Source organism: Neofelis nebulosa, chromosome 7 (genome assembly GCF_028018385.1).
Source record: "Neofelis nebulosa isolate mNeoNeb1 chromosome 7, mNeoNeb1.pri, whole genome shotgun sequence".
Classification (NCBI taxonomy): Eukaryota; Metazoa; Chordata; class Mammalia; order Carnivora; family Felidae; genus Neofelis; species Neofelis nebulosa.
This window is the reverse complement of record NC_080788.1, coordinates 1,423,295-1,449,146: the sequence shown is the minus strand read 5'-3', so window position 1 is coordinate 1,449,146 and position 25,852 is coordinate 1,423,295. Positions and strand designations below refer to the sequence as shown.

At 56.8% G+C, this 25,852-nt stretch overlaps 1 long non-coding RNA gene across 1 annotated transcript in view; it reads left to right on the top strand.

The window, feature by feature from the left end:
- LOC131515905 (uncharacterized) overlaps positions 1–14,474 on the top strand; it is a 141,258-nt gene extending 126,784 nt beyond the window's left edge. Inside the window, exons 4-5 of the long non-coding RNA XR_009263735.1 lie at positions 6,755–6,865; positions 12,358–14,474. This is a non-coding gene — a long non-coding RNA (uncharacterized LOC131515905). The remainder of the gene's footprint in view (positions 1–6,754; positions 6,866–12,357) is intronic.
- Positions 14,475–25,852: the final 11,378 nt, after the last annotated feature.

The window sequence follows — 25,852 nt, the reverse complement described above, 5'->3', positions numbered from 1 at the left end:
TGAACAGCCAGGCCTTGAGGTGCTCGGGGACCAGGCCGGCCCGGCGCTCTTGGCTGGAGGCCTTCGTGGGCCTTCCCACGGCGGGCGTCCCACCTAGCTGTCCAGTGGCACCCGGGCGCCGTGTCTCAGTCAGAGGGCTGGGTTTCTGGTGGGGACGATCTAATGGCCCAGCTCGAGCCAGAAGCCCACCTGGTGGCCAGGGAAGCACAGCACACGACACAGACGCGGCTGACGGGGGTCTTTTGGTGACAGCGGGCGGCCACGGGGAATCGGCGGTTGTGACGAGCCGGGCGCTCACCCCACGGCGTCTACGCGGACCTGGAGGCAGATGGGCTTTGCCGTCCGCACAGCTGTTCCTCTTTGATTCCTTACAAGGGACCCTCGGCTTTTGCCAAATTCCCTCCGCGTCTCTTCCTGCAGCGTATTTAGCAAACCGTAGATGTCACTCACTTTATCGCCGTGCAGAAACCCACGCTCCCTCCCAGGCTCTCTCAGCCCCGAGCTTCCCCGCCCTTGTGTGCGCTCAACGTGTCCCTCTGTCCACAGGGGAACGTTCGAGAACCGCGTCCGAGTTGGGGGGTGTGCGTTATCTGTGACGTCGTTCTCCGCCTTCTCACGTCAGCATCGTTAGTGTATTTAGATTTCTTCCCCACCAAACGCTCTGCAAACACATCATCATCTTCCGGGATTTAGTGCCGTGAAGGCAAAGCTTGAGCCAGCTGACTTTCCTTTTTGTGCGAACCTGGATTTCTCTGCCTGGGCACTGCCTCCACTGTTTTCATTCCCTTTGAAGTGTTTTGTTTGTTTTGTTTTGTTTTCTTGTTTTATTTTGTGGAAGGAGAACTGGAGAAGTGACAATGCGCACAGGCTTCCTCTCCAGTAAGACCCACGTGAGCAGCGGAAGGACCCAGCAAACACCAGAACCCCGACGACTCAGCCGTGCTCCACGATCCTGGGTGCCGCGGGGTCCAGTGTGACGGCCGCGGCTGTCCCGGCGGGCAGCACGTCCGAACTCGGGCACGTGGGTCCCGGAGGCGGGTGGGGCAGCGCATCTGGGGGTGTCAGGGGGACTTAACTGAGACAAGATGGAAACAAAAGCTGGTCTGAGAAATAAAGTATCTCCAGGCGATGCCGTGGGCCTCGTGGCGCTCAGAGGTCACACGCCGGCAATAATGATACACGACCGCCTGGTTATGCGATGCGGCTCGCTCCAAAGCGCTCAGAGGCCGGGGTGCTGGGTTGCAGGAAGCAGGCCGGTGAGTGGATGGAGGCTCGGGTCCTCAGCAGGTGCGACAAAGACAAAGGGCCGAGGAAAGCGGGGTGTGCGGTGCCTGGTGGGTCCAGACTTCAGGGCAGAAGTGAGGACAGAAGCTGAGGGGGGAGGGGGCCCCGGAGGGCCGGACTCGGGACGAGGTTTGCAAGGAGGCTGAAGAGAATTTCATGTGAGAGGGAAAATATTTCAGCCGACTGAGACCTGGACACGAGTAAGTTGACTTTTATTAATTTCCAAATTTCCAGAGTGCCCTTAATTTCTGTCTCTGGTCCTCCAGCCCACCCTCTGGCCGATGTCCTAATCCTTTCAGAAGACGCAGCCCCTCCTGGGAGTTCAGGTTGACTGAGCCAGAGCCTGGTTCACAGAGGGCGGCTCCCCTCCCTCTTTCTCTGTGGACCCCAGAGCCCTGGCGGGCTTTTCCGGCCACGGTGCATCATCCGTGGCCAGAGCAGGAGTTTGCTGCCCGTGTCCTGGCTCAGGCTGGCCGGTGCCCGGTCAGGCGGACCTTCCCTCGGCCCGGCCAGCTGTGTGCACCTGTTTCAAAACCTCCCACTTTCAGAGAAGATGCCCGCCTTTCGGGGAGACTTTGTCTTGACTTCTCTGCTGCAAAGGCAGGAAAATTTTAAGACACCAAAGACAGAGTTTCCAGATGTTTCTCCTGCCCCTTAATGTCCCACTCAAGACCATGGCAAAGCCGCGTCCAGCGGTCACCTGCCCCGTCTTCAGCCTTTTGTGAGAGCTCGGACCGCTTCGTATTTAAGCAGTCCCGGACCCTGGCCTGTGAGTCTCCTGGACGGACGGACAGAAGCAGCTGGCCAGACCCACAGCCCAAATCCCAACTCCGGACGCTGGTGCCGCTGTGACTACTTCCCTCTGACACGGCCGTCCTGCGGCAGAAATGACGGGTCGCTGCGGCACATCACACCCACTCTTCCGTCACCAGAGGCAGTTTTAAGGCTCGGGGACAAAACTGACTTTATTTTTGAGAAGTCACTCAAAGCGTGAAGGGCAGCTTAATCTCTGTTATGAGGGGACATTTGGGGACGATGAGAGACCTTCTTAGGCAAGACTTCAAATACTCGTCCCTTGTTGCAGTGACAAGGAAGACGGAGACCCTGGAGGCACGTTCGCCGTAGAATCTCAGTTCGCGTGTCCCATGTCCCTTCCCTGGGGACAAAGTAAATGCGTTCAACAGACTTAAGGCATCTTCTAAAGCAGGTGTGCGCTGGGGGGTCACAGGTGCTCCCGTGAGCACTGCTGGGACTTGGGTCCACATGGGACCCTGTGACCAAGGGCCCCTTAAGGGGACACCACAGCCCTTTCAGGGGAGCCCCCACCCCAGCCACGGACTCCAAGGCAGAAAACTCCCGTGATCCTCCCGCTAGCCCCCGGCCCCCCACTCAGGGCCCTGGGAGCCTCTGGCTGGGTTTCCGTGTCTTCAAGGTCACGCAGAATACGTGTGCGGGTACTGGGCCCTCTGTTCGCGGTCTAGGCACGTGGCACTCCTGTCTTAATGCCCTCCTCACGTGGGACTCCCTGAAATGTTTTCAATTCCAGAAGTAATGAGAGAAGGGGTCAAGCAGATGCCTTCCTGATGACCCATGGACTTGGAGGGGAATTCTCTGTGAGCCCCGCCCTTCCTTAGGGACCTCCTGGAAGGTGGAGTGCTGGCCCGGGCCCTCCCTTTGACCATGGGAAGACCCCCCACCCCAAGTCAGTTTCTGTATCATGTGATGGGGGTGCACGGCTAGGCGCCCTCATTTGTCTGCGTGAATCACGTGACCCTGTGCCCTTTGGAGCTACAGTTGTGAGGGGGGGGCGTCGGTGCATGGAGGGTGGCCCTCAGGCTGTCTCCCCACCCCCCGCCCCAGCACGTCCCCAGCCCAAGGACCTTAGTGGACATCAGAAGGCACGAGAGGTAAAGGCTCTCCCCTCAGTTCATGTGGGGACGAACAGAGGCCTAACACACCCTCCGTGTCCCCCAGGGGGTCAGGATGCGGCCTGATGCTCCTGATCCCCACTCCCCCTTAGCGGTTCCTCCTGGGGATGGGCCGACCCACGCATCCCAGTTTTTACAAAACTGTCCCCTCTCTGTCAAGTTCTGAGTCCCCGCAGCTCCCCAATCCCCAGTCCCTCTGCGGGGCCAGTGCTCGCTGAGTAAACTGCGCCGATCTTCGTTTAGGCCCCAGGCCATCCTCCGGAGCCAGAGTCTTTGCCCCCACAGTAAATGCTCCCCAACGACCCAAACACCTCCGGCGCAGCCTTCACATGAGGGAGGGGCAACGAGGGGCTGGGGGGGGCGGGGGGCGGACGCACCGGCTGCCGGTCACCTTGCGAGGACCGCACGCGGGCATCTGAGAGGCGGGCAGAGTCCGGGGCACTGCGGGGCGGCGGGCGGCCCGAAGGTAAAAGCCGCCGGAGTTGAGTTGAGCCAGGAGGACGGCCAGTACTGAGACCAGGAGGGTCTTCTCCCACGGAGCCCTGGTGGGACAGCAGCCGTTTGGAAAGGGACTCATTTGCTCATCAGGTGAGCCCGTCTGTTGTCCCGAGAATCGGTCTAGTCGAGGAGAAACCCATGGTTCGAACAAATGAGTGTGTAGGCAGCTCCTGAAAGACACAGCGAAGGCATTTTAACTTTCCCTTCTTGGGTAGACTTTTCTTCTGAAATCCTACAGTTGTGCCAACATTACTGGTTTCTGAGGGAGCCGCACCATCTGGACCAGGCCAGGGGCTCCCCTGTTTATAGGTGAGTCTTGGTCATAAGATGCCACCAACAGCTCAGCGGGGACACGGAGACCTCACGGAACTGGGGTTGCTCGTCCTCACTGTGGTCCCTTGTCCGTGCAGGGGTGGGGATGGCCATTGTGCAGCAGGAGCGAGGAGCGAAACAGAGGAGACGGGCCTGGGAGTCACCGCTCCCATGGCCTGGAGGGGAGCCATCTGGTCAGATGTCTGCTGGCGGTCCCTCTCCTTGGTCACTCCACCCGGGACCCCCGAGTGTTAGCACGGCCTGGCCTCCCTTCCTGCCTGTGGACGTGGGCAGGGGTGAGGGGATGGGAAGAGAGCTGAGCGGGTCCCTGGGGAGTCGGGCTTCTTAGACAGGAGCACACTCACCCTGACGGGTTACAAGGCAGAGTCCCAAGGGACACAAGGAGAGCGATGGGCACAGGATCAGGGAGAGGCAGCCCGGCAGGGGCGGGGAGGGCTGGGGAGGGCGAGGGCGGGGGCGGGCAGGAGAGCGGGCAAGGACTTCCCGGGTGACCAAGGAGTACAGGACGCAGGGGAGGCTGAGGGTCAGCCAGGCTTCCCAGTTTCCCCAGGGCTGGCTCGAGAGGCAGGGGCCGGGCAGCGGGTGACCCCCCAGAAGCCTGTCTCTGAGGGGCCCGCAGCCTGAGATGCGGCCACCCCAGCTGGATGCAGGGCCGCGGGCCTCGTTCGGGCGTCAGCTGTGGTCGCGGCTGCTTTTCTAACCACAACCCTGCGGCCGCCGGGACGTGATCGCACCCGGGGCTCTGGCATATGGTTGCTTATTACCCATAATGTCCCCGCTGCTGTGAATTTTCTCCTTTTCATCTTTTTTTATGAGTATTTTAATGGGAAGGTAGGGGGAGGGTGCGTCGGGCTGAATCTGCAGATGGTAATTTGAAGGCGCATTCCCCCGGCGGTGGCGGGTTCTGGAAGGAGCACAGCCACGGGGACCGGAGGAGCTGCTCCCGGCTTGCAGAGCTGGACCCAGAGTTGGGGGGAGGGGCCGGGGCTGGCAGGGAGGCCAGACTGCGACCAGACGGGGCACAGAGAGAAGGTGTCCCTGTTCTGGCGGCAGGCCAGCGGGAGGGGGCTGGACGCTAGAACCCAGGAGCACGGAACCACTCCCAGCCCGTGTGCACCTCCAGGGTGGCCCCGGGGAGCTGACCTGCACAGCGGCAAAGTCACCCTCAGAAGGTCAAAAGGACCCCACATAACACTTTGCTACTGCCATCTTGAAATTCATGCTAGTTAAAAAAAATTTTTTTTGATGTTTATTTATTTTTTGAGAGAGACAGACAGAGCGCGAGCAGGGGAGGGTCAGAGAGAGGGAAACGCAGAATCCGAAGCAGGCCCCAGGCTCCGAGCTGTCAGCACAGAGCCCTATGCGGGGCTCGAACCCACGAACCGTGATATTATGACTCGAGCCGAAGTCGGACGCTGAACCGACTGAGCCCCCAGGTGCCCCAGGTAATTTTTTTACACAGGGTCCCCACGTTCTCCTTTTCTACCAGGCCTTACCAGTCATGCAGCCATTCTTGTACAGACGCCTGGTGGGTAAGTGTGCCGATCACACCCACATTCCTCCTGCACGACTCGGAGCACAGTGCTGCGGACACGCTGCGCCCCAGGGGGGTAGGGTTTTCCCCACACCAAGAAATTCTGCGGCCCCAGCCGGGTGTCCTGCAGTGTAAGTCACTCGTGACACCATCCACCCGGAGACTGTCCCCACCTCAGACACCAGTCACAAGGCCAGGCTGTCTCTTGTGCTTCTGACCTCCCTGCTCTGGATGGGAGGCTCCCACGACCCCCTCTCAAGTTCCGTAATTTTCTGGAGGGGCCCACGGAGCTCAGAGCGGTCGCTGCTCACCCGTTTGTCATACGAGGACAGGATGAAGGAGGCCGTGAACTCATATGGGAGGGGCGTAGGGCGAGGTACGGGGAGGGGTGCCGAGCTCCCGCCCTTCCCCAGGGGTACCCCTCTGCCAGCGCCCCCCATGCGCCCATGTTCACCCGCCCTCTACTTTTGGGACTTTTACGGAGGCTTCACCATGTGGACGTGATCATCATTTGAGGGACCCTTTTCCAGACCCTCACTCTGGAGAACGGGCTGGGCGAACTGAATGTTCCAGGCTTCTGACGGCAACTGGGTCTTTTCCACGTCCAGCCCCCACCCGGGAGCCACCTAGCATCGCCTCGTTAGAACAAAGGATCTAGGAGCTCCGTGTCGGGAACCAGGGTCAAGACCAGGTATCAGAACAAGAGGTTCCTGGTGCTCTGATCAGTTGGGAGGTGACGCGGGTTTAAGAGCTGTGTGCCAGGAACAGGGATGAGGACCAAATACAACTTTCTCATTATAAATCACAATATCGTAACAAGAAAACGTTTGTCTTGGCTCATATTGTGTTGAAGCCTCCCACGTGCCTGTCGGCCACGCGTCACCCGTCACATATTTGGTGCCGTTGGCCGTTCTGCCACGAAAGCACATTTCGCAAACACATCAATTGTTTTAAAACATGTTAGTGCGTACATATTAAGGGACTGTATGGTAGGGAATTCAGCGTCTAGAAAGCAACAAATAATTGCTTGTTTTCCTGTTGCCGTCTCCCACTCTGTAGTATCGTTTTCATAGTTCTTATTCGGAGGACAACGTCCTCTCACACTGAAATGATCCTACGTGATTAGTGTAGAAATGACCCTTTTGCGGGCATGCATTTTCACTTATTATTTTAACAGATTGCGGAGCGCCGGCTCTGTGTCAGGCCCGATAGAGACTGCGCTGGGGACACGGTGATAAATAAAACACGACCCTGGCCCTTGGAATTCTCCGGTAGGAGTTAGAGCTTGGTGAGGATCTTCATTTTGCCTTATTTTCGTTTGGGTTCCTAAGGAGAAATTCCACGAAGAGAGATCGCAGGGTCGGAAAAGCCAAGTGCTTTAGTGGCTTCAAGTATGTATTATCAAGTCGCTTTCCGACCCACCGTCCCCTAGGCACCCTGCACGTGTACCTGCTTCCCTGGAACCCCGCCGAGGTTGGGTATTATCATAAAAAAGCATCCCCCAACTTAAAGGGTGTAAAATGGAAGAGAACTGCTTCAGCTCGCGGGTGGTTCTTCTAAAGCCCACCCCTCCCCAGTCCCAGGAACCGCGTATTTATTTCAGCCTGACTCCGCTCCGTCTACAAGGCACAGCCCCTCTTTCCCTCCTCTATGGAGCTAAAGGATGTAATTCTCATTGTGCCTTTCTTAGAAAATATTGTGTGACCTTGTGAAATTTTTACAGCCTGTAAAACCATTTCCCTAGAGAGGAATCTTTGCTTCCCTAAAAAGTGCATCTCCCCAGAGCACTAGCTCCTTCTTTTCCCTGCCAGGAAGTGGGCGGGGCCGTTCCAAACTGAAGCCGATTGTATATGCCGTCAAGCTCCCCGGGGGCCTCAACCCGGAGGCCCACCTTTGAGTAGCCTCTCCTGCACAACTAGATGGAGGCCACATGGGACCACCCTGGGCTGCAGTCGCTGTTGACTCTCAAGCCCCCCCAGCGGCCATGTGGGGTATTGCACCTCCTGCGGTTGCAGAGCCCCGCCCACCACTGCCAAGCTGAGCCAATGGCATCCCCCGCTCCTTGAACAGTTGGTCCAATGGGCGGGCAAGCGGTTCAAGGTGGGCCAATCACAGTCCTGCCCTGAGATTTTTTCCCAATCTGAGCTGGAGAAGAGCAGCCCCTTTTTCCCTTAGTCCTCCGTCTATGCATAGAGGTGCGAATCTGGGCTTCCAGCTGCCAGCTTTCCCCTTTCCCACCCCGTCCCACCAGCCAGCAGGAGAGACAGCCCCGCGGGTGGGTGGAGAGGGTGAGGAGGCTCCATGGGCGACGGCATTGGTCATCAATTCCGGTCTTCCCCACGGGCAGCTCCCAGCCACCTTTTTCCACACCCTTCCTACACTTTCACCATATGATTTGAAAAAAACAACTCATGTTTTGTCTTTTTTGCTCATTGATGCTAGTCAGTGTATTTCACGTGCAGGTAAGAGTTGATATTTATTTAAAGTCATGTGGGGTTTCCCCCTCATCTTGTGGGTTTGGTTGATCTCAGACCACAATCATAAAAATTCAGGTCGAATGGTTTGGCGCAGAAAGTCAGTCATTCCGCATGCACGATGTCCCTCGCCATGAGCGAGACACATTCCAAACCCATCTCCTAGACATGGAAACTCGACATTCCCATCCGAGCCGTCAACTGCCCAAGTGGTTTCTTGGGTTCAGAAAGGGTGCGACTGGCGGTGAGCATTAAACTCCATTTTGCTCCCTTGCCCTCAGACGCCAGAGCTAAGGTGAACAGCAGCAGCAGTAGTGGGGAGGCGGGACTAGAGCGGCATGCAGCTTCTGGAATATTTTGCCGAAAGCAGCCGCTGGGAAATTGAGATGCTCACCGAGGTGGCAGACAGGTGGGCCGGCAGCCCGGGCGAAAGACAGACATGAAATAACTTCATTATCTGTGTCGTCCTCCCATCAGGAACCAGCACTGGGTGCTGGGGTCTATTTTTAGCAGAGGCATCGGGTTTTACAAAGATAGTACCCAGCTTTGTCTAAGGCCTCATTTCTTTCCTCTCCTGAGTCATCTGGACTGTTGTGACACTCCCGCCCTCGCACGTGACTCAGCCGTGTAAATAACAGCTGCTGGCTTGGACCGGCTTCTTTCTGCCCCCCCCCCCCGCAGTGGGAGGAGGGAACTCTGCCACCCGCTGGGGCCCCTCCACAGTTACCTACCTGAAGCACCTGCCTGCCATCACCCGGCTCCTCGCCTCCTGCTGGCCAGGCCATGGCGGAGAGTCAGAGCCCGGGGCTGAGGCCTCCAGGAAGGACGAGGGAGCAAGGAGACCAAAGTACTCGCCACGGCAGTAGCCTTGTGCCCAGCGGCTGCTCCCTTCTCTGTGGCTGGGCCTTCTCGCGCTGTGACAGGTCAGGCTCCACCACGGGGCCCTGGGGCCCCAGCGACGAGTCTGGGGGCCGACCGGGAGGCCCTCGGACGGCAGGCCGTTTGGGTCTCTTGTCGTTGCGTTGGCTTTACGTACATCCGGGCCGACTGGCTAGAGGAAGGGGTTGGCGTGAGAGCAAGAGAGGGCCCCCACCTGGGACCCAGAGAGCCCGGGGGGCAAAGACCCTGAGGACTTTGTGCAAAGCCAAGAACTTCGTCTTCCTCGCAAGCCGCTCTTTGGCCGCCGCCTCGTTGCCCGCCAATGAGATGTATGAAGGGAGGGGGTCCGGGCGCTGTTGTGGAGGGGGGCAGGCAGGGAGGGTTGTGGGGAGGGTCCCTGCCATCCTCCCGGAGGGTCCCACAGTGAGGATGTTTGAGTGACAGGTGGCATCTAGCTGGGTCCACCTGGGCCGTGCTGGCCAGTGCTGAGAAGAGTCAAGCCATAAAGTGATTGGAACTGTGTCGAAAGGAAGGGTCGTAAATGGTGTATTTGAGGAACAACGTAAGTGTCTATTCATTTCTGTTTGTTTTAGTCTGTTTCCCATATGGCCCCCTTCCTGTTTGCCAGCCCCGAGGACGTGTTCCTCTCACTTCCCACGATGCCCTTCCCCGAGGGCTGTGTGGCTGGCTCCTCCCATGTCACCTCACATGGCCCTCCAGGACCCCTAGCTGATACCTGTTCCCACACCCCCTCCACAGAGGCACCTTCAGCTAAAACACACACACACACACACACACACACACACAAACCACCCCAGAAATTCTGATTCAAATCCATTGTAAAATAGGAGTTTGGGAGACGAAACGTTCACTTCCAGATGGTTTTTCTCCTTTGGGGTGATTGAAATCAAGTTTTGCAATTCTAGAACTTCATGTGATTATTCCCCAGACGATTTATTAATTCTCATATTTTCACATTGCCATTGTCTGGACTACCTTACTGACCTGTGTCGTCATGGGAAACAAGCTCCATTCTTTCGGTAATCGAGTGTTCATTCTCGAGGAGGTTGTTGATCAGGACAGTCTGTCGTACTGAAATTAACTAAGGCCCCAGCATCGCCAGATAAGGCAAGAAGATTGATGGGGCCCCGAGGAGACCGGCAGCAAAACTGTTCTCTGGGCCCCAAGAGGAAGGGCACGACGATGTTTGGCCCAGTAGAGGGAAGATTCTGGTAAAGGCCGACATGGGCTCATAGGAGTCCCAGTCGCCCTGGAAAAGGAGGAAATCCTTTCCATGCTGATGAGAAAGGCACATGCGAGGTGAGGACAGAGTGATGAATGGGGGTGACAGGTGACCTGTCCAGCTCCGTCGGGGGGGTGACCCTGGGGGCGCCCCCGTGAGTCAAGTGCTTCACCTCCATGTTGCCTCCTGTCCTGGTTGCTGCTGTCACCACCGGAGAGAGAGGCGAACGGAGGATCCGCGAGCTCCTTCTGGCGGGTAAACGGTGGCTGTTTGGATTGGGTCCTCCCTCGCTTGCTGTTGTCCCGAGGGCTTCCTTCTTCACAGGGAAGGAGGACGGGAATCCAGCAGGAAGTTGGCATGGACCGTGTGCCGGGACCGTGATGGGGACCGGTCTTCCCAGGTGACCACAGCCCCTGCCTCCTGGCAGCTCCCAGGCCGGTGGGGGACAGTGCCCTGGCAAGTGCCCTGGGGCGACTTGGGGCAGCAGATGGGGTGATGGAGGGCCTTGCGGGGGCACCCACCAAACTTCAGGGGTAGGGCATCTGAGCCAGGTTCTGAAGGTCAGGCATGGTTCCGGGGGCTGGAGGAGACTGGGGCAATGCGGGGAAAGGGGTCAGGTTTGCAGGGCCCAAGACGAAGGAAGATGCATGTGCGTGGGGCCTGGATGTGGCTCCGGAGTGGCCAGAGCAGGATGGACAAGGAGAGAAGGCTGAGAGGAGCCAGGAGATGTGGGCGAGAGCCAGCCGGGGAGGGGACCCGCGTCTGCTTCACGATGGGGAGAGGCAGGGGGGGAGAGGCTGGGTGACAAAACGCGGGAGCTGTGGTCCAAGGTGGTGGCCACATGTGTGCTGAGCCCGTGGGGCTGTAAAAATAAATACATAAATCAAAATAAAAAAGATCCGGGCCCAGAGCAGGGGTGCAGGGGTGAGCCTTACACAGGGGAGAGAAGGTTCTTCATTGTAACGAGACAGGAAGAGGCTGCGGTTAACCGCGGAAGGGAGGGGGAGTCCGCGAAGCTAACGGCTTGGGGTGCCAGCTCCTTTCTCTGTGAGGCAGGTTATAAGTTACCTATTATGTATCAGGCACTCTCAAAATTTTTGTAATTAGTGTGGAGCACTGATTTCAAGGTTGACAAGGAGCACTGATTCTGCAAGAGCAGCCACGGTATTTCTGACAAAGATCAAAGGGAGAAGAGTGAGCTTTCCAGCTTCCCAAACATCTAAGAGTATAGTAAATAAAAAGTGTGGTCCTGTGCTCCACGGAGACGTGGACTGACGGAACAGAAGTGGACTCATGCAGAAACGGGGATTTGAGGACAAAAAAGCAGCTCCTGACGCGTGCTGTCGGCATTTCCAAGAAAGAGAGAATGCCACGAACATCAGGTCTCCCGTAAGGACAGCGACAAATACGGAGTCGCCAGAGTCCCCACGGCCACCGCAGATCTGAGAGTGGGGACAGCGGGGGCGGGAGGGCCGAGGAGACCGGGATGGGAAGTGAGCAGAGGATGTCATCTCCGGAAGGGAAAGGCTGGCCCTAACACGAAGCATGGAACGCGGTTCTGAGTTTAAACTCCACCGAGAAGGAGCGATGTCCCCGGGGGCCTGGCATCAAAGGGAGGGAGGAAGTCAGAGGCAGAATTCAGAGACCCCTTAGGAGGGAAAGAACAACCCACCTCAACCCCACCAACCTCCCCCGTCAGCATCAGGGGCTACCGCGCATTTGCCTGGGAATCCGACCCATAGAACTCCTCTATAGAATTTCTCCTATAGAAGAAAGCCAGCCAACTCTATACCAAACTGCCTTGAAAAGAAAATTTAAAATGTGAATCATAACATTTTAGCCTGTGACCATTCTTTTCGCACAAGACCGTGAGGCCAAGTATGACTGTAAGGTGATGCACTTTAGACCAAATCAAATATCCTCGAACTAGCATTTGGAGTCACTGAAAAACACATAGAAATAGAAGTTTAGGGGCACCTGGGTGGCTCGGTCATTTAAGCGTCTGACTCCTGATTTTGGCTCAGGTTGTGATCTGAGGGTCTTGGGTTCAAGCCCTGGGTCAGACTCTGTGCTGGGTGTGGAGCCTGCTTAGGATTCTCTCTCTCTCTTTCTCTCTGCCCCTCTCCCACTCATGCTCTGTCTCTTCTCTTTCTCTCTCTGTCTCAAAAAAAAAAAAAAAAAAAGAAAAAGAAAGAAACTCGAAGATTAAGAACAGAAATGTAAGCCAGAGGAAGACACAGAAGCAATGCGAATGCAGGAAAGAAATGGCATAAAAAGGCAAAACCACCTCAAAATAAAAGATAAATAAATCATAACATGCCCAAGGGAAAAAGAGCCAAATTAAATTTTAATAAGGGGCCTTGAAGACAAGGCACAAAAGTAGCCAAGAGAATGAAATTGAGTTAAAGAAGGAAGTAAAAACAGAGCAGAGAGCAAGTTATTGAAATGGAAGTCAGTACGAGTCCCAGAAGAAGAAACACAGCTGAACAGCATTAATATTCAAGACCTTAACCCAAGAAAACTTTGCGGATGTGAGAGAAAACTCACACCTGTGCACTGAAAGGCACTACTGCGTGCTCTGGAAATTTTACCCGGAGTGGTCAAGTCCAAGACCACTATTAAATAATAGTATCAAATTAGTATTTACTTAGTATTAAATTTAGTATTTAATTGGTATTAATATTAAAAAATAGTATTAAATTAAAATAACTTAATTATTATTAAATAAATAATAATAATATTAATAATGGTCCAAGACCATGATTAAAACCATTAGGATTTAAAGACCAAGAAAAATAATCCTCGGGGTCTCCAATCAGCAAGATCGGATTATTCACAGGGTAACAAACCAGGCAGGCAAGACACTTCTCAAGGGGAAACGTACAAGAAAGGTAAGCGTGGAGCCATATTTTCAGGAAACTCAAGGAAAAGTAGAAGGAGCCACAAGTTTTAGACCCGGTCCCGCTGTCAAGGTGTATAAGAGGACAGATTTGAATATTCAGGATCTCGGGGGACACTGTGCACCCACATCCTTCCCAGGGAAGCAGCAACTGTTGGAAAGATAACCTGGCAAATTTCATCCGAAGGATCAATGAGCCGGGAAGAAAAGGCAACCTAAAACCAAATGGGAAAATGAAAACAATGAGTCTATTTCAAACGAATAAACACACTGAGGGGGGGAGACAGAACCAACGCAGGTCAACGTTGAAGTCAATGCCGTGGCTGTGGCTGTGGACCCTCGGTCCAGACAAGCAAAGGGACAGTAAGCCTGGACTCCACCAGGATCGTCTCGGCACGCTGGCTGTGGGGGGTCTGAAACCACACGTCTGTTGCAGCACAGAGCGAGTGAACACCGTGGGGACTTTGCGGGGACCCAGTTCTTGCCGTGGAAGTAGGGAGATGCAGAACAGGGAAAGAAAGAGATTAATACCCCGTGTAAATAGGTACATATTTCCAAGGTCTGTCCGCGGACAGGACCCAGGAGTATGGTCCCCAAGTGTCATTCCCACTAGATGGAAGTAGGTCTCTTGGACGGTGCTTGGCTCAAGGGCAAGAAGAGAATGGGCAACATGGTTCTGAGATACCTTGTGCCAGAAAGTTCCAATGAATAAATGAGTGACATGATGGTGGCTGGTCACTAGGAGGAAGGAACAGGCTTGCAGGGGACCCCACTGGCCAAAGCTGGAATAAGGTGAGCACCAAACTTTGAGCACAAGAGAAGTGGGACCGCTGAATGATGGCCTCCACAGACACGGGGTTCCTAAGCCCTACTGCCTATGAGCGTCACTTTGTATGGTGGAAGGGATTGGCAGATGTGATTAAAGGGCAGAGAGATCTGAACACGGAGAAGAAGTAGGCCATCTATGGACCAGAGCCGGGTGCCGCCCTGCTGGCTCTGAAGGTGGAGGACGGGGACAGAAGTGGGCGAATGTGAGGAACTGGGCTCTGGAAGCCAGAAAGGGTAAGGAAGGGCCGTCCCCCGGGGGCCTCCAGGTGGCCTGTGGCCCCACCACCACCTTCACTGGGGCTCGGAGAACCGACCAGGGACTTCCGACCTGCGGAACCGTAAGAGAACAGATGCGGTCGTTTGTTACAGCAGCCACGGGAGACTGATACGGTCGGCGGTGGATTATGAGTCAGCAATGCCATGGGAACCCCTGAATCCATTCGGTAGGTGGATGGGGGAAGAGAGAGGGCGGGGATAGGCAACAAGTGAGCGGAGAAACGGACGCGGGAAGGGAGGAGAGGGCTGTCCCTTCGGGTGGAGAGCTATCTGGCCAGGGTACAAGACGTGTGAGCGTCAGAGTAACGGTGACCGTGTTGATCACCCCCTGGTCCAGCGTCAGAATGGCTGTCACCAGAGCATCAGAAGGACATCTTGGGCCTCCAGGCGTGAGGCCCCAGGAGAAACGGAGGGTCATGCAAAACTTGAATCCAGGCATGAGCAAGCCCCAGACCAAACCAACCAGAGGAACGCGCTATGGAATATCGGGCCCCACGTCTCAGGATTGTCAGTGGATGAAGGAAGGCTGTGGAAGGAACGGGTCCGGGGTGACGGACGCCGGGAACCAGGGCTGTGCTGAAAGTGGGCATCGGCGGCCCCACCCTGACCTCACACCGTCCAGCACTCCAGCGGGTCTCTGGGCTCAGGTGGGAGACCCCGAGGGCAGGGCACCCCGTGACGGGGACAGAAACGACCCCTCGAGCAATGCGGGCCGCCCCGAGCCAGCAGGACCCCGAGATGGACCCCAGGACAGGAACCCACCTGACCTTCCCCGCCCACCTGCACGGGCCCCCCACCTTTCCCCACGTCTCCTCAGATAAACCTAGAGGTGGTTCTGCGTTTTGGACACGGTCTTTGAGACGCTAGTCTGCCGTCTTCCGGGTGCCGGCCTCCCGGAAATAAACCTCTTTCCTGTCTCACCCCCACTCGTCTCTCTGCCTTCGGATTGTGTCGATGGTGAGTGGCCGAGCCTGGTGTGTTTGGGGCCCGTGGAGCCCGGTGTTTGTGAAGCCTTGAGCCCCACGCACTGGAGGGAAAGAATGCCCTTCAGAGCAATACCGGGGGTGCCTGGGTGGCTGAGTCGGTTGAGCGTCTGACACTTGATTTCAGCTCAGGTCATGATGTCATTTGGGACCTCACCTGGGGTCAAGCCCTGCATCAGGCTCGACTCTGAGCCTGGAGCCTGCTTAAGATAAGACACTCTTAAAAACAGAGCAAACTGAGGGTTGACGGGGGTGGGAGGGAAGGGAGGCTGGGGGATGGGCATGGAGGAAGGCACCTGTTGGGATGAGCCCTGGGTGTTGTATGGAAACCAATTTGAAAATAAATTTCATATTTAAAAAAAAAAGATCCTCTCTCTCTGCCCCTCCCCTGCTCATTCTCTCTCTCTCTCAAAATTAATTAATTCTTTTTTTTTTTTTTTTTTTTTCAACTTTTTTTTTTAAATTTATTTTTGGGACAGAGAGAGACAGAGCATGAACGGGGGAGGGGCAGAGAGAGAGGGAGACACAGAATCGGAAACAGGCTCCAGGCTCCGAGCCATCGGCCCAGAGCCTGACGCGGGGCTCGAACTCACGGACCGCGAGATCGTGACCTGGCTGAAGTCGGACGCTTAACCGACTGCGCCACCCAGGCGCCCCAATTCTTTTTTTTTTTTAAAGAACAATATTGGGACAAGAAAATAATTGGAACGTGGCTGGTAGATGAGGTGAAATTACATCCTTAGTGCAAAATGTTTTGAATTTAATGTCAATATTTTGGTTACATAAAGGGATATCCTTATTCTTAGGAAAAACACACTAAAATATTAAGGGGTAAAATAAAAAAAAATACAATATTAAGGGGAAAATGGGATAATGTCTGCAACCTGGGAGAAGACATCTGCAGCAGATATTACAAAACAAAAATCAGTATTCCTAAAAATAATTGAGGAAGAAACCCCACAAATAACCCAATAGAAGAATGATCATATAATACGCACAGGAAATAAGAGAAAACACGCGAGAAGAGATGCCCGGGTCTCTCATAACAAAAGAGATATAACTTCAAACAAGGAGATACCGGAAGGGTTGGGAAACACAAAGTGTGGGTACTAAACCGGAAATCGCGGGACTGTGAAATAGTACAGCCGCTTCCGAAGGGCCGTGCGCCCTCGTGGGCACAGACGTTCACGCGGTCCTGCTCAGAACAGAAAGCTCGGAAGGGATGCGACGGATGCAGGTCGTTTCACCGAGCGACGCCGAGCTGTGGAAGGAAGCGTCCGTGCAGACGCCAGTGACCGATACAAGGTACCGTTTGCGCGTCTGTCGATTCTGCCTGTAGTTACGTGAAAGCAAGAGAAACGGTCCTGGGGGATGTGCAGCCGCGGACCCGCGGTGGGGCGAGTCTGCGGGTGCCCTGAGCGGGTCCCGCTCACCTCCCAGAAGGGGAGGGTATCGCGGTATCCCTTGTGTGATGAAGAGGTTCGTGTACAATTCGACATTCGTTCACAAATGCGGGCAGCAGGCTTTACCTCCGCGGGTTACAAATCGGTTTTCTGTGTGTTAGGACGTCAGCTACCACCCCGTGGACGGGGGTCCCCTGCTGGCGCTCTGGCTTCTGCCTTTACTCCTCCTGGCACCTGGGGACCGGCTCTGTACATCTGCCCTGTTGGGACTTGGAGACCAGACCCCGTGAGCACAAAGAAGTCGCGTGGACGTTCACCTACGCCCTGCCTGGGCGCGCGCACGAGACCCCTCAGTCCGGGGACAGACCTGAGGGCATCGTTGGGTGAGGTCTGCAGAATTACACATTTTGGGAGCTCTGTTCTTTGGGGACGTTGTAAAATAATGGTGTTTCCCTCCCCGAGCCTGATGACCAGAGCGTAGGAGGCTCACAGGAGACCTCCGAGTCTCCTTAGGGATATCTGTGATGTCACGTAGAATTCCTGGCCGCCTTAAAATATCTGCAGGAACCCTGTGAAGGCGGTGTGGGACCGAGGGTCAGAGGGGGCTCCCTGATTCTCACGGCAACTCGTCACGGGCGGGTTATGGTTGCTCTTGTCTGTTTTTAGCGGAGAAACCGAGGTCCAGAGGAGGAGACTGGCTTTGCAAGGTCACGGCTGAGGGCAGACCCCAGCCCCGAGCATCTCTACGGTATCACCTCTGTATCTGGGCATGTCCTCTGTTCTTTCCTTGCGTAAAACAGAGTGACCGGATGGGAGCGGAGGACAGTCCCGTCTTCTGTTAGTTCATCTGCCTGCACGGGCTCTGACACCGGCCTGAGCCCCGCACGGCGTTCTCCCCGCGAGCGCTGTGTGCTTAGGAGACGGGGGCCGGGGGAGGGTCCGCACCGCCAGTCCCGGTGGTCTGCGTCGGGATGAGCCGATGGCAGGAGGGCCTATAGAAAACTGCCAAGATGGAGCACCGTTTCCATTGTCAAGGATAGAATAGAAGTTGAGATTTTCCGGTCATCAGTTACGAACGCGGTTTCCGCCAGTGGTTAGGAAGCTGGGTCTCGGCCTCCCCGAGGGGCAGGGGGACCTCGGGGGGACCAGTACTAGCAGCCCTCGCTGTTTGTGGTTGCTGCCCGTGTGCTCGTTCTGAATGACGAAGTTGCTAATGACAAAATTATAAAAGCTGGCCCAAGCCTGACCTGCTCATTGTCACCGTATAAAAACACGTGAAGCCCTAAAGCCGGGTCTGCCGCGTGACAGGTGCACAGCGCAGGTGTGGGAGAAGCACGGAGAGGCGGGGCTGTCCCTGCAGTGAGTGGGTGGGTGCAGGGTCGGGTCGGGGAGGCCCCGCGGCGCGAGGGTGCACAGCGTGCCGTCTGGGAGCGGACAGTCCCGACATCGTCTGACGCTGACTCACGTGCACCTGTGGTCGTCCGGCCTGCAGAATGCCGTTAGCACAAGGTCATTGCCGACCCTCGCTGGGTTGCGGGAAGGTGGCTGGGGTGGGAGAAGGGCCGTCGTCCACCCCGCGGGGCTCCTGCTGGGACCGGTGGGGCGACTTACCAAAGGACCTGGTGAGTGAGATGTCAGTACGGGCCAGAGCAGGTGTGGAGTCCTGTGGATGCCCAGGCTTGACGTCCAGCACGTGTCGCTCGCGCAACAGATGCTCAGAGTTCCATCCGTGTCATTTCCGTTGCTGTGTGACCTGGAACCAACTCCTGCCCCCTCTGAGCTTCCTCAGAGACCGTGGGGATCGGGGGGTCGGTCGCACTGTGACCTCAGTAAAGAGGTGCAGTTCAGAATAAGGGAGGAGGGACTTGTACCCTCTGCGGGGTCACAGCACCTGAGCCACGTCAGCCACTTCCGACACCCCGTTTTGTGAAGGGCACCGACGGGCAGGTCTGCGGGGGAAACCGGGTGGGTCAGGCTCTTCGGAGAAGCAGAACCGACGGGAGAGAGACATTCACGCCCGTGTTTCTAACACAAAGACACCTCCCCTACGGGATCAGCTCGTGGGATTAGGGCGGCGAAGCCGTCCCAGGGTGTGCAGCTGGCAAGCTGGGGACCTGGCAGTCCTGGGGGGGGACGCTGCCGGGCCCAAGACCCGAGGGGAACCCATGTTTCTGCTGGAGTCTGAAGGCAGGGCCCCAGAGTCCCGACTCCAGCCAGTCAGGCAAGAAGACTGGGGCCCTGGGGCTGCCGATTCAAATTCTGACTGCCCAAAACACCCCCCCGGACACACCCAGCGTCACGCCTGACCGAATGTCTGGACCCCCAGGCCCAGTCCAGGTGACACATTAAGCCAACCATCGCAGGAACCAAAACCCGCCGTCCCCGGAGTCTGACTCGACGTAAGAGAGAGCTTCCCAGCATTCCGGGTGGCCGGGGACGTGGCCTCTGTCCCTGCAACCAGCCCGACGTCCCTCAGGCAGGAGGCTGCCACACGGGCAACACGAGATGCCCTCCCCGAATGGTGTGTGTGACCCGAGGTTTCTTCCAAGCACGCGGCTCTTTGGCCCGATGACTGTGGATGAGCTTGAACGTGGGCCGTGTTGCCCACAGGACCCAGCTGCACCCGCCAGAGTGCTCGGCTGGGGATGCTCTCGCTCAGTAACCTTCAGGGGCTCCCATCACCTAGTGAACAACACTCAAACTCAGTGGCCCAACACAGGCCCTCTCCTGGTACCCGCATGCTGTCCTCACAGCCTGCCCCCACACAGACGCTGTGCCACCAGAGGACGTGCCTCGGATTCCCCGGTCTCTCCGTCCTGTTCCTCCTGAAAGAACAGGATCCTGACTATGACGCCCTGTGAGTGCCCTGGGCCCCGTGCTCTGACCCTCCCACCAGCACCTGCCACAGGACACTGTCTGCTCGCTCATGTCTGTCGCCCTCAGGAACCGGGCGCACGTCTGCTCCAGCCCCTGAGCCGTGTGCCCCGGTGTGGCACGAGGCGACAGTCTCGGATATCACTCACTGATTCCGACGGACGTGTCTGCCCTCGAGCTCCCTTCCAGCCATGGCCTTTTCCTCTGAAACCCAGAACCTTCTGAAAAGCTCCTTACTCATACCTTGCCTCCATCCCGTTAATCCCTCCAACTGATGCTGCGGGAACGGCTTCCAGGTGCCAGGTCCCGTCCGGGTTTGGGGACAGATCCGGTAGTGGGACCTGATCTTACCTTTCAGGACATTTGTGTCCCAGCAGGTAATGTAGGAACAGAGCCGATGGCCAGACGCCCCCCTGCAGGCACCCCAGTGCCCTTGCACTGGACTCAGAGCTCCCGGAGGGCAGGGATGTTCCCGACGTTTCACCTCGGCATCTCCAGTGCCTGGCCTGGTGGGGAGGCCGCACGTGAGTGACGGACAAACAAGGACAGGTATTTCCACATTTACGCCGGTAACGGGTCCATTTCTTCCTGCTCGCCCGTCCACCGGATGCCAGATGCGCCCAGAATCTCGGACCTGAGAAGAACATCAAAGCTGAAGGAGTCCTGTTCCTGGTGGATCATTCCAGGTCCTTCTGCAACATTCCTATGGTTGGTCTCACGAGGACGAGTAAGCATCCCTGCATCCGGCGCCGTCTTGTGAGAGCGAGGGGACGTCGTTCTGCTGAGTTTGGACGCGGCCGAGGTGGAGAATGGGCAGCGCGGGCTCCAGGGACGCCGCAGCGGGTCCAGAGCGGGCGCCTGGTGCCACGGCCCCTGTTCCTCGCGGTGCAGACGCCGGCACGTGCAGCTCGGGCCCCCTCGCAACCAGCACGCAGGAACGACTGCCACCCTCCAGCCCAAAGCCCGCGAGTTCCACACACCCGCCGTCCCGGCCAAGTCAAACGCGTGGAAATTCACGGAGATCCTATTTGTCTCGGAATTAAAGCCACGTTAATTGGGGACATGTGGCGGTTCACTCGGGGGCCTTTGTGTGGGCTCGCCGTGCGCATCCGTCGCGGAAATGCGGGAAGAATTTAGCCCGGTTGGACATGATACACGGAGGCAATTTCCGAGTCCCCTTCAAGCCGCTGTCGAGGACAAGCAGTGACCGTGCTGCAGAGAGATCATCTCATCGATTTTCTTCCAAACACAGCCTGGTTCCAGCTCACGGGGCCACACGATAACATCTTGTCTCCAGGAGCAGTCACGTCACGACAAATTAACCTGCACTGTAGGGGCGAATTTCTTCAAGTTCTAACCGTTGTCTCACTGCCTCCTGTTTGGGGACATGCTGGAGAAGGGCCTCTGAGCTCACAGACTCTGATTTGAACGTGTGATGAGCTGTCACAGTCCCCTTGGTGTGGACAGAGCCCAGGACAAGAATTCGGATCTGGGGATTCGGGAAGGACACGGATGGAATCTTTAGGGACCGAGTTACCGCGTCAAGTAGGACCCAGAAGATGAGGGAGGGCTCCAGGGATGTGGGTTTGGGTTCGTATCCCAGCCCCGGTCCCCACGAGCTGTGTCCGCTCTGCCTGCAGACCCCACCTCCCCGCAGCCCAGTGACAGCACCTGCAGAGGGAACAAGGCACGTCCCCCGCCCCCACCGGGTAAGGGAGGGCTGCTGGGAGCTGAGAGCCCGGTGCGGATACTTGCGAACACGACCTTCTTCCTGCTTCTGTTCACACGTGTACACACGCACGGCGGGGCAGGGGGGGGGGGGCCTCTGGGTTCACACCCCTGCACACCCTCTGCAGAGTCGAGGGCACCACAGGAACAGCTGTGGGTGTGATTGATGAACTCTAAGCGCTACGGTTCGTGGTGAAGGCCAGGAGGGAGGGTGTGGCGCTGACAAACCCCTTGCTTTCTTAATTGCCTCTACAAGAGCACATTTGTCCGGACGAGAGCAGGACAGGTGCCAGAGAGGACCTCTCACTGATTCAGTCCTGCGTGGCCTTCTCGCTCAGAATGGGATGCGGGGTCCCCTTCCCGGACGGGGCTGTGGCCAGGCGGCCTCAGGAGGTGACCCCAGGGGTCCCCCCGCCAGCCTCAGACCCTGTTCCCCACCCTCGCGCCCACCCGCGTCCCAGAGGATCAACGAGGCCGTTTCCTCCTCTAACAACGGCCCAGGGGCGTCGCGGTGAAGAGCTCGGGCTCCAGAGTCACAGGTGCATTTAACCTGGAATGAAAGCCAAGTTCAACCGTGCTGCCTGTGACTCTCTAGATGCACTTCCTGGTCTCCCGTGGCCTCTGTTCCTGCGTCTGCAGACTGGTTAGAATAACACCTACTTCTTAAAGATGAGTGAGTACCCGTGGGGACAGACGTCCTCGGCCCCTGTCCCATGCCACGCAGCCTCTGACTCCGCTGTGCCCGTGCCTGTGACTCCGCTGTGCCCGTGGGTCTCCTCGTAGAATTGTGCTCAGGGCGGGGAGTTGTGTGTTCTGTGCTCTCAGCGCCCAGAGCCCTGTCTAGGGCACAGCTGGCTCGTCGCGGGTTAGGTGAGTGACAGCGTGACTGCAGGGTCAGCCCGGTGTCATCGCAGGGCAAGACGCCTTCCAGGAATCGAGTGAGCGGGGGAGGAGCCTGTGCCTGCAGATCTGAGAGGCTTCGGGAGGTGGCACAGCGGAGCAGACACGACCACGAGCGCTGCTTCCGGGATGTCTGGGTTCCAATCCCACATCTCCCTCTGTGTAACCCTGAGGGGGGCGGACACCGGCTCCAGGGGCCCCCGGGGAGGGGCCGAGGCCCCTGCTGCCGCCGCACTGTCCCCCTTCGTCCCTCCTCCAGGCTGCTGACCCGGGCGCTCTCCCCGGGGACCCCAAAAACAAATCTCGTACCATCGTGGGCTCCCGAGGCACCTTCTGACTCTTAGCCTTGCAGACGCGAGGGGACCCAAACAGCTCCGTGAACGCATCTCGTGGCCCGTGTCTTTGCTTACGCACAGGCTTATTGCCATCACGACACGTAGCGTTTCTGCAGACCCGCCTAGGCTGCTTCTCGTTACAAATGGAGAACGTCCCAGCTGCGTCACAGGAGTTTATCGACAGGCGTTCGCGAGTTCAGTGGGCACTCCAGACCCACATCAATAACGTGTTTTCTGTCGCAGGAAGCGTCTCCTTTACACAGCACGTGAGCTCTTTTTCACCTTTAATACAAATATCAGGAAACCCTCCGTTCTTTCCACAAATACTCACCAAAGGCCTCTGGGCTCGGCCCTGGTCTGCGGGCTGACACAGCACTTACAGGGATTTGGACACAGTATAAAAAATAATGACATCGCACAGCGAGGTGACACAAGTGCCTGGACGCTTTCTAGCACGAAGGGCGGGGGGATTCGGGTGAGGGCATGAGGTGGGCGGGGGGTCCGGGCCAGTGACACGATCCTTCCTGCCGGGACGTGCTGAAGTCCGGAGCGGGAACAGGCGTGCCGTGCTTGGGACAGAAAGGCAGCCGGGGCTCGGTGAGAGGGGAGCGAGGCCGGGGGGGAGGCCAGAGACCTTGCGGCTTTAGTCCAAGGAGCCAGGGAAGGGGACACGACCGGATCTCATCCAGTTGGTGGGAGCCTTTGGCTCTTACGGAGAATGGAGTCGGGTTGGAGGACAAGCAGCGGGTCGGACCCTGAGCTAATCCACGGCCAGGCGGTGTGGACCGTGGGTGTGCAGGAGGGGCGTGAGCCGAGTGTGTGTTTGCGCCCGAGTCAGTGCGGGTGAGGGGGGGAGGACAGTGGCGAGGGGTGAGCGAGCCCGCCCCCTCCAGGTGCACGAAGTGTGCCTGTCACGTACCCACGGCGATGGCCATCTAGGCTGGAGCTCAGAGAAGGGATCGGCGTTGGGATGTGAACCGGGCTCATCCGTATCCGGACGGTGTCCAATCCCAGGAACCGTGGACGCAAGGAGGAGGGCTCGGAAGGGAGAGGCAGGGGAGGAAGCAGAGAAGGGGAGGCCGGTAAGGAGGAGGGAGGCCCAGAGAGGAAAGGGTTTGAAGGGGGTGGGGAACGCGTCCTGCTGTGCAGCGGTTACACGGGACTGGCGGGACTGGCGGGACTGGCGGAAGGAAGCAGAGAAAGGCCCGCAGGACGGAGGTCTCCGCGACCTCGACCTCGAGGGGGCAGTTTCTGACGCTTCTGTTAGGAGAGGCGGGGCTGGGGGGCGGGGCTGCTCCCCTGCAGCCCAGAACGTTCTTCTAGGCAGAGGCCTGGGCCCACCTTCTCCCCCACCTCACGGTCCTGGGTGCCTCGTGAATAATGCCTGGAAACAGGGCTTTCGCGTCTGGTTGTCCACGGACAGAGAGCAAGTCCAGGGCCTGTGTCTCTGCCCGTGTCCCATTGGTAGCAGGAAGTCGTAGGTCGCCGACTTGATGGGTGGGAGTCGTGCTTATTATTATTCCCCGGTCACCAGAGTTAAGGCCCAGCGGGTGCTCAGTGGACGTAGGGCCGAGTGAGGGTCCCGACAGCTGCCCACCCGTCTGCCCTGGGTCAGCACACCCCAGGGAAGGCCTTCACCGTGGTGGCCCCGGCCCTCACGTGCTTTCCTGCCTCCTGGTGACAGCGTCCCCACGTCAGGACCCCCTCGCGATAGGGCTGCTGACGCTAACGCCGGGTCCCCGGGAGCCTCTTTAGAGCTTCTGGAAAACCTGGCCACTTCTTTGTTCCCTGCTCTCCCACTCTTACTGAACGGTCTCCTGGCTCCCACCCCTCCTTCCCTTCAGCCCCTTCTCTGCGTTGCAGCCAGGGTGATCTCGTAAGCACGTAACTCGGGTCATGGATTACGTCGTATCCCTCTGCTTGCCACCGTCCCCAGGCTTCACATCGTACCGAAAATAAAACCTAACCTGTTTACCGTGTCTAACGGCCCCTGCCACTTCACGGATGTCCCTCCCACCGCGCTCACCACATTCAAGCCACACTAGCCTTCTGCCCAGACTTCATTCCCACCGCAGGACCTTTGCACTGCCAGCTTCTTCTGCCAGGGGCGCTCATCCTGGGCCGTCCACACACCACATTCTCCAGGTCTTCCCGCTGCCCTAACTCAGGCAATACCTCTGCTCCCCTCTGAGGGGAAAAGCTTCCTTCAGGAAACCTCTTGCTGTTCGAAATTGTTTCCCTTATTTGCTTACTTCCTTGTTACCTGTACGTTCATTGGAATGGACGTTCCGAGACACCCGATCTCAGACTGCGTGCATTCGTTTCCCCCCTCGTTCATTCAACAAGTATTCATTAAGCATCTACTATGTTCGAGACATTGTTGCTCTGGGGACGATACTTCAGCCCCAAGCCAGTGCCCTGCACATTCAAGTTGCTTAACAAATGTCAGTTGAATAAATAAAGGAATAAATAAATAGAGCAAAGAACAGGAAGAAATAGGTCACATACCCATCGCTAGTGGTAAAACCGTGCTTTAATAATAAAACTACTTAGTAATAAAATGCTAACGTAGGCTGGCGGAGACATCCAAGTCGAACAGCATTGGTCCCGGAGAAAATGAGCCGGGAAAGCCTTCCTGGCCAGGACTTCGGAAATTATACAAGAATCATCACACCGTGGAACGTGCCTCTGAGCAGCCCGCGTGAACTTTCCGTGTACATTTCTTCTCTTCACGGGGTGACAACTCAGTTACTGATTTGGCCTCATTTATTAAGTGTTTTCCTTGCAAAGGAAAGGAAACTGTATCTGCAACTAACCACACGTGCACTGCTGAACTCCAACAATGATATTCTGTCCAGGACTTAATGAATCTTTCAGCAATCTTCCAAAATGGCTGAGTTGGGGTCAGATTTGAGACCGCAAAGAAGCAGTGTGTGCAGGGGGTGGGGTGCGGTACCTGGTCCGGCCCGAAACGCCCGTGTTCCTTCGGTTCCTGTTTTCGGACGCTGGTGTTGTTTCCTCATAACATCGCTTCTGTCTAAAGTCGGGTGCACCTCCTCCCTCTCCTTTCTGTTACGAGGACTAGTCCAGATTGAATCCAAACCCAGGAACGGCCAAATCCCAGTGACTTGGCCGGTGGGACTTTCGGAAAGCCCGAAATCTAGAGAGAGCACTGGGAGATGTGCTTTTTTAAAAGTGCATTCAATGGCGTGACGTAAGTTGACTCTTGCTGGTACTTGGGGGGAGGAATCTAAATAGCAACAGATTAAAATGCCTTACGATAGCACATTGCGCATACATTTGTCCTCGTGAGGAAAATGAACATTTCCCTACAAGATTACATACATGCTATTTTCTCAATTCACTTGCTCAGAGCACTCAGGCGAAATGCAATCCAGTCGATCTGTGTGCAAACCTCAGGTTTACGTCTGAACTAGAATTTACTGTAAAAGT